Source organism: Aphelocoma coerulescens, chromosome 1 (assembly GCF_041296385.1).
Source record: "Aphelocoma coerulescens isolate FSJ_1873_10779 chromosome 1, UR_Acoe_1.0, whole genome shotgun sequence".
Classification (NCBI taxonomy): domain Eukaryota; kingdom Metazoa; phylum Chordata; class Aves; order Passeriformes; family Corvidae; genus Aphelocoma; species Aphelocoma coerulescens.
In genome coordinates this window covers 92,606,258-92,618,923 of record NC_091013.1, presented here as the reverse complement: position 1 = coordinate 92,618,923, position 12,666 = coordinate 92,606,258, and the positions used below count along the sequence as shown (strand labels likewise).

Sequence of the window (12,666 nt, the reverse complement as noted above, 5' to 3'; positions counted from 1 at the left end):
TAATCACAAGATCATCAGAACTGAGAGCACCCTGCCTGTAGTCTCTGCATGTTTAAGGACCCATTGCCTCTTCTCCTTCCTTCTGCTCTTTCTGACTTATTCAAGGACACTGATTCCAAGAAGAGCTCTTCTCCCTCCCTCTTGTTCCTTGCCTGCATGCTGGTTGCAAGAACCTTGTGTCTTCTGCTGACCTACACAACACCTGAGCAGGATGGTGGTACAAGCGTGCGTGTATCTGAGTGTGTGTTTTCCTCACAAAGTCTGTCTCTATCTCTGTAATTTACAAACAAATCATTACTGGATACAAATACAGTTTGGCCAGTTACGTATTTTGGGCTAAAACTCTGGCTAGCATTTGTGGCTGCAACACGAGTTTATACAAACGTCTGCATGTAAATTGGGCAAACATCACCAGCTACAGAACTTGTATTAGGACTATTACAGAACCATGTAGAACTATTCTACCATTATTTTGACTTCTTTCTAAAACATAAATTGTTAATTCAGGGATGTAAAAACTATTGTTAAGAAGGAGCACCTTACAACATATTCCAAATGTAGCAAAGTCAAAACTGACCTGAGTCCCTCTGACTGCAAAGAATCGTAGAATCATTTATGTTGGAAAATGCCTCTAAGCACAATTTATTGTGTTGCATTGTTCCAAGTACTGAAATTAAATGTGATTAACTATATTGATAACAGCATTATATTAGTAAGTGGTGTAACATGACGTTCTGGCAGGAGATACTGCCAATTCACATGAGCTGTTCCATTTGTAGACAAATTATTTGCACTGGAAACCCCTTCACCCTGAAGTAAAGATCTGGAAAGAGTTTAAGTTAAACCTTATATACCCCTTTTAATTGTCTTATCTTTCAGGTTTTCCTAATGACTCACTGCTAAATGGAGCTACTTTTGGCTGGTGAAATCAGGTTGACAAGAACATCTTTAAAATACACCATTTTCAGAAAAAAAAAACCCGCTTGAAATATTCTGCCTCCTCCAAAAGTCCTTGCTAAAAATGTAACTTCTGAAAAAAATCAAAACCTTTTATCTGCCTGAAAACCAACAATAATTTGACTTGAAGTCTAAAATACACTCTATTTCTAGTTTTTCAAGGAATGCTACATCTTCAACCTAAGTTAAAGGATTTTGAGATGCAAATTAAATATTCTCTTCAAATAAGAATTCATTTTTCATGGAAAAAACATTAGTGGAAAATTTCAGTCTACTCTGCCATGGACCTTAGAGGACCCAAGTTAATGCAGATTCCACTAGAAGGGAGAGAGGCATATTCCAAGTGTTTCCTTAGTTATTTGGCACTCGGTTTGCAGCCGGGTTGGCACGAATTATTGTCTTCAAAACTTTCAGAATTTTTAAAACTACAAACTTGCCCTTGGAAAATACCTTCACTTGAGTCAGTGGGACAGGTTTTATGGGACAAGAGCACATCAGTGAGGCACAGGAATATTCAATTTGCTAGTCCACTGTTTTTCTACTGCAAAAAGTAATGGTAAAATATGATCCTAAAAGAGTAATATTTTCCTATATGCAGAACAAGATAACCTTCATGTTATCAGCTCTGCACAGCTCACTTCTAAGGCCTTGGAAACACATATAAACAAATCCACTTATCTGTGTTTGATTAGGAGGCTTGGTGCACCCCATCCTGTTCAGTCTACAAAAAAAAGTCTTGCAATGCAAACAATTAAAAATGCATCATTACAGATTCTTAATTGGATTTTAATTCACTACTGCTTTTGAGTAGAGATACAACTTCCACATTCTCTGAGAGCCAATTACTCAGAAAGTTATCCTTACAATGGTGCAGGGTCTCTGCCTTCATTTATGCTGCTCTTCAATGAATGGAAGTTCCCCTTCGGTTTCCTCGACATCCCCTCTGTGAGACTAAGGAATAAGATGGGTCCAAAATCTTTAATCTCAGTTTCAATCAGACACAGACTTCCTGGTGCTTTTGCATGGATTAGGTCATGAACAGTGGAATCAGTTATGTTTCTACATCAGGTTTAACTTAAACTGACTAAATCTGCATTTTTCAACACGAGAAATGAAACCCTACATATGTATTACTCCCTCCTTACATGTAGAACTATACGTTCATATATACTTACATTGCAAATTAACAAATGGTGGAGAGGGAATCAGGGCAGACCATTATGCTCTTTACTCCTCTGTTTATCCACCATTTACCCATCTACAAAATCATAAGCATATATCATTCATCAATGAACAGAAATGGGAGGAAAAGAGAGATCTATTTGAAGCAATACATTCATCCTGTGGTTTGAAGAAACCACAAGCAAAGCTTGTAGAGAGATGCTCTTTAGTGCAGTTATGTCTGCTACTTGTTTCACCATTATCTTTTAGCCCACCACAAGATAAGAGAGGTGGGGGCAGAGATATCTCACAAGGAACCAAACATACCTCATTCATTTCAGCAGCAGTGAACTTAAGTCTTCAAGAGCTGGCAGACCATGAGACTGTAAACTATCACTGCCCTAAATCTCATTTGCTACTTAATCCATTCACAGAAATACATCTACCTTTTTGTACTTCACATACTGACTTTTGACTTCTTTTCTTGATTTCATGAAAGATGAGAATCTAGTTTAGAGAAAATCAACATTTAATTTTCACTCTTGTACTTTTGGGTGTAACAGTTCCCTTTTGATCTGTACAATTACTGAAGCTCAAATATGGGGACCAGAGTTCTTAGAACAACCCCCAGAAATCCAATAAATTTTTGCCCATGCATGAGAATAATTCACGTATTCTAAAAAGAAAAGCGAAACTAAGCTGAAAACTACTGTTGAAAACCACAAAGTTGCAACTAAGAAAATAGAAGAGCATGTTAAATTAGTCGAAGTGTTCCAGAGGGATTTCACCATTCTCCCAATTGTGACACTACCCACGTTTCACTACATGCAGTTAGAATCTGTTCTACTGTGTATATTAAGAAATCTATTATCCTGGTAGCAGTACGTTTCTTTTATAACTGTCATTTACAGTCATCATAAGCCTTCAGTATCAAGAAAGACAGAAAATGAAATCAGATATCACATAAATGCTAGAGCAGAGTAAGAGAGACACCAAACTATTGCAGGGGGACACAGGAATCATTTTTACAACCACCCGGAACAGCACTGCCTTCTTCTTCAACAAGTACTTGGTGGGCCTGAAGGCAGTCACCAGCCACAAACTCAATTATCTTCTGTAACTGCAGGGAAGCGAAAACCAGCGGCGCAGCTCCGGAGGTAGCCAGGCCATCCAGGGATTTCTCTCCGACAGCGTCTGTCAGCCTCGGCACGAAGCTACACGAGGCACGGCGGGAGTGCCAACACAACGACTCCCCGTCACCAGCACTTTCGGGCACCACCTTTGGGAAACATTCCGCGTGTGGGAGGAGTCACGACAGTCGCAGCCTCGGCTCTGAGCTGTCGCTCCCCACGCCAGCTCCGGCCCCACGGCGGAGTTGGCTCCCTCGCCGTGCGGGCGTTCGCGCCGCAGCCGGCGCTGCGGGGGCTGCACCAGCCTGCTGCCGGCCCCGCCGCTTCCAGCCGCCTTCCCTGCCCCCTGCCAGCCTGGCAGCGAGCTGAGGGAGGGTCGAGGGCAGCCCGTGCCCCCCCCGCCCCTGCCACCCTGCCGGGCCGCCGCTCCCCTCGGGGACAGGGCGCGTTCCGTGCCGGCTGCCCGGAGCCCGCCCAGCCCCGCCGGGCCCTGTGCCTGCGGACACGGCTCAGGAAGCGCGGCTTGCGACAGGCTCCCTTGGGACACCGGGGCTCTGCAGGGGACGGCGGCCGCGGGTGCCTCCCCGGCGGCGGCTCCGGGGTGCGCACGGACCTCGCCGTCCCCTGCCCCGGCTGGGCCCCGGTGCCGCCCCGACTCACCTGCCGCCGCCTCCCGCAGGCGCCAGCCCTCGGGCTGGCCGGGCCGGCGCTCCCCGGGCTGGAAGCGAGACCGCGGAAAGGCTGAACCCACTTTGCTAACTTTGTTTTGAGCACGGGTGACATAATCAGGCGAGGCGGGCTGGGCCCCAGGGGCGGGACGGCCGGCCCGGCCTCTCTCCTTCCCTCCCTCTCTACCTGCAGCCGGAGCCCGGTTGCCCCGCCCGGTCTCACCTCGCCTTGGGCTGGAGCGACTCGCCCTCGGCGAGATCAGAGAGCCAGGGGAAGGTGAGGAGGGTGAGCCTTCGCTGGTCCCTCTTGCAGCCAGGACTACGTGCGTGATGGCTTTCCAGGGTAAGGGTACAGGAAATCTAAATGGCATAGGGCAGGAGGGTATGGAAGGGCGCCAGAACGCTCATCCACACCAAGGTCCTAAGGTGGTGACCAGTCCAAATGGAGCTACTAAGATCATCCCCACCTTGTCATTTCAAACTCTCCAAGTTCTGTTTGCAGAAGGTGGCAGCGGGAGACAGAATTGGTTCACATTCGATTCAAAGATTTCACTTAGCCCAACGTAAATTTTGAAAAATACCTGTTTTTTCTGGGATCAGGTTTTCCAAGTAGCCCCAAAAGAAGAGGAAAAAACTTCGACATAATTCTCATCACTGTAAGGTCTCCCAACTTCAGAAGAGCTTCTAGGGCATGGTGCCCAAAGAAGGCTTCGCCTCCTTCTTGATCAGGTGATTTGGTCGCAGACATTTCTGTGACATCAACTGCACTGGTCTGTTCTTGTGTCCTTACCCACGCTCTCCTCGGGTTCAACAGCTGTCCCAAGGTAAAGCTCCACGCACCCAAGGCACTTCTTTTCACAATGTACAAGCCCTCCTACTTACCTTCCCAAGCCATCTTTCCTGAACAGCCTGTAACCCTTCAGGCTTATCTCCATAAAGTAAGTTACAATCCCAGAGCTCTGGTAAATAGCAAATCTTGCAGCTACAAGGGGCAATGTGAGGAAGACAACAGAGAAGGTAGTCTGCCAAATACAGGCACGTACATAAGCCTGATGAAACTAGTTACAAAGCACTACAAGTAATCATTTAAAAGTTATTACATATCGAGTAGGTTACGTGCTTTTAACTCGGAAGGCTTCTGCAAAGCGAAATATTACTTCACTCATTACAATGATTGACTGTAGGCTTGAACAAGGCAAGCTTGAGTGTGGATTTACCATACAGTAAGGTGCTACTTAACAGTTACTGCTCACATTCATTCTCTGTAAAAAAGGTAAATATTTGAAATTTGCTTGCCACAGCAGCTGCCTGATATGTACTGAGGGTGAAAATAGGCACACAGGTACTTATCATGAAATCCTCAGCATGCTGAATAGCTATAATACTCTGCACATGCTGATTTGACTCAGCCTGACTTTTCTATTTAACCTTTTGCTAAGTGAGTAAAATAGTGGGTAAAAGACAGAATTACATTTCTTTTAAAGGTGTGGGCAACCTTACAAGATTCTTTCAGAGAATTGAAGGCACACTATCGTCCACAAGGTACTAGACATAATTCAAAAGCTTGTGAAGAAACTGAAGACAGCATATAGAAAGTTTCAGAAGTGCAGAGAATTTGTGACATGCATGGGGAGAAAAGCTCACTGAAATAGCATTTGCAGACTTACTGGTAACTTTCATGTATTAAGGCCCCAGGGAATATATCTTAAAATTGAAGACTGCTTAGGTATCTTGTTGCAACCAGTCATTCCATTTTCTTCCTTACCATCCAGTATGAGGCAGTTTAGACTTTTCAGTTTCTGCAATAAAGTTTTGGGGCCTATGAAGCAATAGTAGAAGCACTGGTCAATGACATTTTCTAGGTCTTGTCTGGACAGCTAATGCTGTTCTTGTATATATCTGTGAATACTTTGGACTATAGCCTTACAGTGCCAGCTAGAAAAGGGCTACTGCTCTCTGTTTTTATTCTCTCTCATAGCAAAAGATTATGGATTGTATTGCACTGCTGTGATTTCTTTCAGCAGTTTCTGATCATACACCTTCATGTGCATTCCATTGCCTAGCTGGCGATGGTGGAGACAAAGACCCCAATGGACTTGAGCAGCCACAATTTGTCCTTCATGAACAGGCAGAATCAAATTCATTACTGTATCTCTCTCCTGAAGTAAGTGGATTGACAAGCAGTAAACTCATATACTCTGATGTCAGAGTCTGTGACGCTAACTGCAACGAGACAAAACAGCCCAAGAACAAATGTGCATAGGCATGAATCTACTTCTTAACACAGATTGCACTGCAACACAAATTACAGTGCTAAATGGAACACTTGAAAGAATTAAACCCTTTTATAAGGTCTAAAATTGTCCTCTATGAAATCCAGATACAAACTCACTTGGTTTTCTTCAAGGACTAAAAGCAGGAGATTTTGAAAAATACTGGTGTGCAAAACATATTGTCTGGAGCTAGGATCCTTCTGACTGCTATGTTTAATGTACAGTGAGTTAGAAACTGGATGACAGTTTCTACCACTGGGTTATACAAATGCCAGAACTACAAACAGAAACATGTGGTAGGCAGAAGACAGCTTGCAGCTCTTAAATCAGGAAATGCCAAGTGCAATATAAAAATAAAACCACCACCCTTTAAATAAAACAGGCTGTATTTCACAGTTTATTTAGGGTGATGTGTGTTTATTTCAGTCTGCAAAGCCATCATACTGCTGGGATGCAAGGGGCATTTTCTTCTGCATTAGGCTGTCAGTAGCAGGCCTATTTTATCTTTTCACTCTAATGCAGCTTTTAATTGCCTGTGAAATTGCACCACCCTGAGGGAATTTCATACTAACATTCAAAATTGTGTTTTCCATCCTTATGCTCAAGGATCAGAGGAAAAGTTACAAAACTGGAGTCATAAACATACTGCAAGAAATTTTCAGATTTACAGTAAACTTTACCAGAAATTTACAGTAAAATGGAAATTGTATTAAGTGACCGGAAACTGGAGGTATTCCAGTTTGACCAGCTCTAGAGCCATCTTGCTTGACAGAGTAAAGGAGATACATGTTTGACTTCATGCTCATGTCACCTGCAGTGCAGTATGAATTTGATTGGGCTATGCTGAAAGAAGTAAATGCAAGACTTTTCTAAAAATCAAAGTTTAATTATGGAATTCATCTGCCTGGCATCTATTCCAACCAACCCCTTGCTCACAGCAGAATCAGGTTGTCCAGGGCCTTGTCCAACTGGATTTTGAAAATTTCCAAAGATGGAGACTCCACAACCCTCATTGACAATCTGTTCTAGTAAAAAGATTGTTTTGTTATATTTAAGTGAAGTTTCCTGTATTTCAATTTGTGTCCATCGCCTCTCGTCCTTCCACTTTTCAGTACTCAGAAGAGACTAGCTTTGTCTTCTTTGTACCCTCCAACCAAGTATTTATGCACATTGATAAAACTCCCTCCCAGGCCTTCTTTCCTTAAGGCTAAACAATCACAGTTCTCTCAGTACCTTCTCAAATGTTTCAATGCATTAATCATTTTAGGAACCGATTTCTGGATTCACTCCAGTACATACTTGTCTTGTACTGGGAAACCCAGAACTGCATACAACACTCCAGATGTGGTTGAGTGCTCAGTAGAAGGGAAGGATCATCTTCCTCAATCCTGCCAGAAACACTCCTCCACTCCAAGGGAACTTGCAATGACACTGGCCAGCTCCCTCCCTCAGGGATGCATCCCATCAGGTTCCATAGAGTTAGAATCATAGAATATCTCAAGTTGCAAGGGATGCATAATGATCAACGAGTCCAAATCCCTGCTCCCCACAGGACTACCTAAAATTAAACCATACTACTAAGAGCATCATCCAGATGCTCCTTGAACTCTGACAGGCTTGGTGCCACGACCAGTTTCCTTGGGGAGCCTGTTCCAGGGATCAGCCACCTTCTCAATGGAGAAACCTTGCCTAATGTTTAATCTGAACTTACCTGGTGCAGCTTCATTGCATTTCCTTGTGTCCTGTTGCTGGTCACCAGAGGGAGGAGATCAGCCCCTCCCCTCCACTGCTTGCGGTCAGGAAGCTGTAGACTGTGATGAGGTCACCCCTCAGCCTTCTCTTCTCTGTTAAACAAACCAAGGCAACCTCAGCCACTTCCTCCTAAGTCTTGCTTTGAGACCTGTCACCATTTTTGTCACCCTCCTCCGGACACACTCCAATATCTTTATATCCTTCATTTATTGTGGTGCCCAAAACTGCCCCTGGCACTCGAGGTGAGGCCACCCCAGTGCAGAGCAGGGCGGGACAATCCCCTCCCTTGCCCGGCTGGTGATGCTGTGCCTGATGCACCCCAAGGCACAGCTGGCCCTCCTGGCTGCCAGGCCACTGCCACTGCTGGCTCATATTCAACTTCCCTTTCCACAGTGCTGTTCTCCAGTCTCTTGTCCTCCAATTTGTGTGAATAACCAGGATTACTGTGTCCCACCTGGAGAATCCAGCACTTGGTCTCGTTAAATTCCATACAGTTGGTGACGGCTCAGCTTTCCAGCTCTCTCTGCAGGACCTCTTTACCCTCAAGGGAGTCTACAGCTCCTCCTAATTTATTATCATTGACAAACTTACTTACTGTACATTTGATTCCTGTGTCCAGATCATTTATAAAAACATTGAAGAGCACTGGCTGTAAAATTGAGCCGTTGGGAATGCCGGTGGTGATTGGCTGCCAGCCTGATGTAACCCCATTTACCCAACAGATTATGGATTTGTCTAGCTTTGTGCTGGGCAGCTGATTCAGAGTAGTATCAAAAGCTTGGTAAAATCCCAAAGCACCACATTTACTGGCTTCCCTTGGTCAATTAGGTGCGTGACCTTATAATGAAATGAAATTAAGTTGGTTAAGCCAGACTTTCCCTTTGTGAACCTGTGCTCACTATAATCAATGACTGCACTGTCTCTGAAAAAAACCTTCTCTGTAATTTTACCAGGCACTGGTAAGTAAGACTGGCAGGATCTTAATTACCAGGGTCTTCCTTCTTACCCTTCCTGAAACATTGCCAGCTTCCAGGTGATTGGGGACCTCTCCAGACTCCCAAGACCATTGAAGAAAAATAAGGCAGAGAGGTCCCATGATAACATTGGCCAGCCCTATCAGTATCCTGGGATGAATCCCATCAGGCTCCATAGATTTATGTGCATCCAGCTTGAACAGCTACTCTTGAACAAGTTCAGGCACAGCTGGGAGTTCATCATCCCCTCAGTCTTGGTCTTCCAACACAGGGCTCCTGGGATCCTAGGGCCCATCATCGGTGTTAAAGACAGAGGCAAAGAAGGCATTAAATGCTTTGTCTATGTCCCTATGTGTGGAGTTCCTCACCCTGTCCATCAACAGACCAGTGTTCTCTTTGATTCTCTGTTTGCTGTTAATTTATTTTAAAAAGCCTTTTTTGTCCTTCACAGCGCTGGTCAGCTTGAACTCCAGTCAAGCTTTGACTGCATGAATTTTCTCCCTGCAGTGCCAAACAGGATCTCTCTAGTCCTTCTGCATTGCCTGTTCGTGCTTCCAGTGTCTGTACCCTTTCCTTTTGCCTAAATTCTGTAAGAAGATCCCTGCTCAGCCAAGGCAGCCCTTTGCACTGCTTGCTTGACTTCCCTTCCTTTGGAAATGCCTGCTCCTGTTCTCTTAAGAGATGGCTCTTAAAAAGTGACCAGCATTCATGAACCCCAACACCTTCAGAAGCAGATCCCCAGGGGTCCACACTAGCTACTCCTTCAGCAGCCCAAAATCTGCTCTTCCCATATCCAGGGACAAAGTTTTCCTGGTGTTTTTTTCTCCAAACACCAACTATTTGAAACACAACTACTTCATGGTCACTGTGATCAAGACAGCTACCAGTCACCACTTCACCCCTGAGACCCTCTCTGGTAACAAACAGCAAAGCTGGGAGGGCACCTATCCTCAGTGCCTCCCTTAGTACCGGCCCCAAGAAGTTATCTTCCATACACTTCAGCAATTTCCTGGACCTGTTTGTGTCCACTGTATGATATTAACCAGTTGATGCCTGGGAAGTTAAAATCTTCCAAAATGACAAGGACAGCTGAACTAGAGATATCCCTCAATTCCTTCTTGAATAATTCATTGTTGTTGTTTCCTCTCCTGGCTGTTTTGCCTTTCCTCATCCTGTCTGTGCAAGCTCAGGGCAGCATTGCTGTTTTCCTCTTAGGCCACCTTTCTGTGCTGCCACCATTTGCGTGCTTCCTTTGGATGTCTGAGTTCAGTCAGGAGCTCCTTGTTCATCCATGAAGGCATTTTGATACTTTTGCTTGACTTTCTGGGTGTTGGGATGGACCATTCTTGGGCATAATGTATTATAAACTACCAAAAAATAACAAGAAAAGTATTTCTTTCCATATAACCCGCATTAAAAACATTTTCCTTAAGCCATGTGCAGCTCAGCATCGGCACATGAATAATTAGAGCTGTTGCATAAACTGGCACTTTTTCCAGTAAGGCACCATCAGCTCCATAAGAAAGCATGAATTAACAGGTGTATTTGTGTATACCAATAGCTTACAAAGCCAGGACTTCTACACTGCTTATTTGCCCTGTCCCTCAGAAGACAGGGCAACTTCCTAACTGCAGCTCAGCACTTTCTATCTCATGTGGCTTTAAAGGAAACCAAACGAGCTATCTAATACACAGTGACCTATTTCTTCCCCCTTAATACTGAACATACAGTCTTTGTGCATGCTCATGTCTATCATGCTCTTCCAATCCCTTTCCCTCAGGGCTAAGCAAACCCATTTCTGAAATATTAAAAACCACAACATTCCCAGGGGAACATTAAAACCAGTTCTTCATGTTGGTATTTTTTTTTTCCTATCACATTTTACAGCCACATTCTTCATATTTCTCAAACTGAAAAGAATTAGCATTTAATTTTTATTTTAAAAAGGAAACACCATTTTAGAATGTTTCACTGTGAGGATGTGGAGCCAGCAATACAGTGGAAGGACTTCTCTCTCAGTCTGTGCCATGATACAGTTCTAATTTTACTCAGTATTCCACAGTTTGCTGAACCATAAACCGGTCTTAAAAACACTGCCACTAAAAATCTCGATCTTCTCTCCTATGGGAAAGGTATCCTGGATCAAATCCAACATTAATTATATACTGCCTTACCAATTCCCCCCACGGCTGTGCTGAGGTGGTAAACTGTGTATTTTTGCCCACAAGCTGTCCATCTGTGATGAAGCATTACATAGATTCCAGCCCTGAAGTGCACTGATAACTCAAGGCTCTATTAGACACACACCTTCCACTTAGGGATTTTCAGTTTGAATGAATAGTTACTAAAAAGAGGATTATATTGTCTTACTGAATGCAATTCTCATAGATGGACTATTAAATTCTGTTCAGTGAGGGATTTGTGCATTAAAGAAAACCTTTCAGAAACTCACCACCTTTATGAGCATGCTTGATAGAAACCTGTTTTTTTTATAAAGAGACAGCACAGGTTTATATTCTGAAATTTGAAAATCGGTCATATTTACCACCATAGCAGCTAAAGGCCAAAAAACATGGATATCTATTGCAATACCTAATGTAATACACAACAGAAGACAGTTTCTTTCCAGAAATCAATTGCTTCATGAAGCAATTTAGAACAATAGCACAGTTTTCTCCGATTTGTTGACAGAAACCATGACATTTTTGACCCTTTTGTCACATTACAGTGATCAATTAAATACAGTAAATTAATGACCACACACTTGCCGTGGAAGAGATGCACTAGAGTGGGAATATTTCAGGAAGCATGGTGGCCTGATGTGAAGCCAAAAGCCAGCCAGTTATGTTTACAGCAGATTGCAACACTTTGCTATCTCCATGCTCCTTGCAACAGTGCTCGGAAGAGGTGCTGTAGCTGTATCTCTTATTTCTGACAGCTCTGTATCATTTGTGCACCACTTCTGTAAGTCTTCTCTCATCACAATGTCTCAGGAGACATGAAAATTTGACTGCAAGTCCCCTGACTCTCCATCCAATACTCCAGCCCACTGGGAATATATAAACATTGCCCAAACATCCAGGAAGATCGTCAGCATGAAAACTGAGTTTAAAAATTTTAAAGGACAGATTTAAAGCAATAATATTCTTATGTTCTCTTCCCTTCTTCCATCCAGTCCCTGGCCACAGTGCACATGCACACTCATGCACCATTTCACTTATGTAACCATCTTTCTCCCATTGATTTTTTTTTTACCCCCAGCTTTTCCATCTCTTGTCCTTGTCTTATCCCATTGCTTTGGGTCATATTTCTTATACTAAAAATAAAAACCAAGACAATTAAAAAATATCAGTCTGGAGCTGCTATTTAAGTCACTCTCATAAACATGCAGTAATTAGCTGATAGAGCTTTGTCAGGGATACTGTATTCTCAACAGCTGTGTTAAAACAAAATCTGTGATGATAGTATTTGTGGCAGCCAGTCCCTTTATAGAAATAAGTCTTTTAAAAGTAATCCCCCTAGTTAATACATAGACAATAACACAGAGTGTGCAGTATCCAATCATCCTTTGAAAGGCTTATTTGCACCAACTGTTCTCATTCGGGATTACTTTCTTGGACAACTTTCACCAGCTCAAAGGTAGATATTGACTGGAAAAAAAGATTACATGTACTAGCTACTTGGTCACCTCCAAGTCTGTGACCAAACACATCACTTAATATAATAAACTGCATTAGCATATTCCCACTCC

The 12,666-nt window shown here is 43.4% G+C and overlaps 1 protein-coding gene across 5 annotated transcripts in view; it reads right to left on the bottom strand.

Moving 5' to 3' along the window:
* CRACR2A (calcium release activated channel regulator 2A) overlaps nucleotides 1–4,073 on the bottom strand; it is a 58,962-nt gene extending 54,889 nt beyond the window's left edge. Inside the window, exons 1-2 of one of the 5 annotated variants that reach the window (XM_069017795.1) lie at nucleotides 3,909–4,073; nucleotides 3,154–3,397 (exon numbers count right to left, since the gene is read on the bottom strand). The gene's annotated coding sequence lies outside the window, so the exon portion shown is untranslated. Of the gene's footprint in view, nucleotides 1–1,821; nucleotides 2,097–2,132; nucleotides 2,658–3,153; nucleotides 3,398–3,908 lie in introns of those variants that run through there. The other 4 variants (XM_069017813.1, XM_069017789.1, XM_069017804.1 and 1 more) reach the window with 4 other exon arrangements.
* Between the last annotated feature and the right edge of the window lie 8,593 nt (nucleotides 4,074–12,666).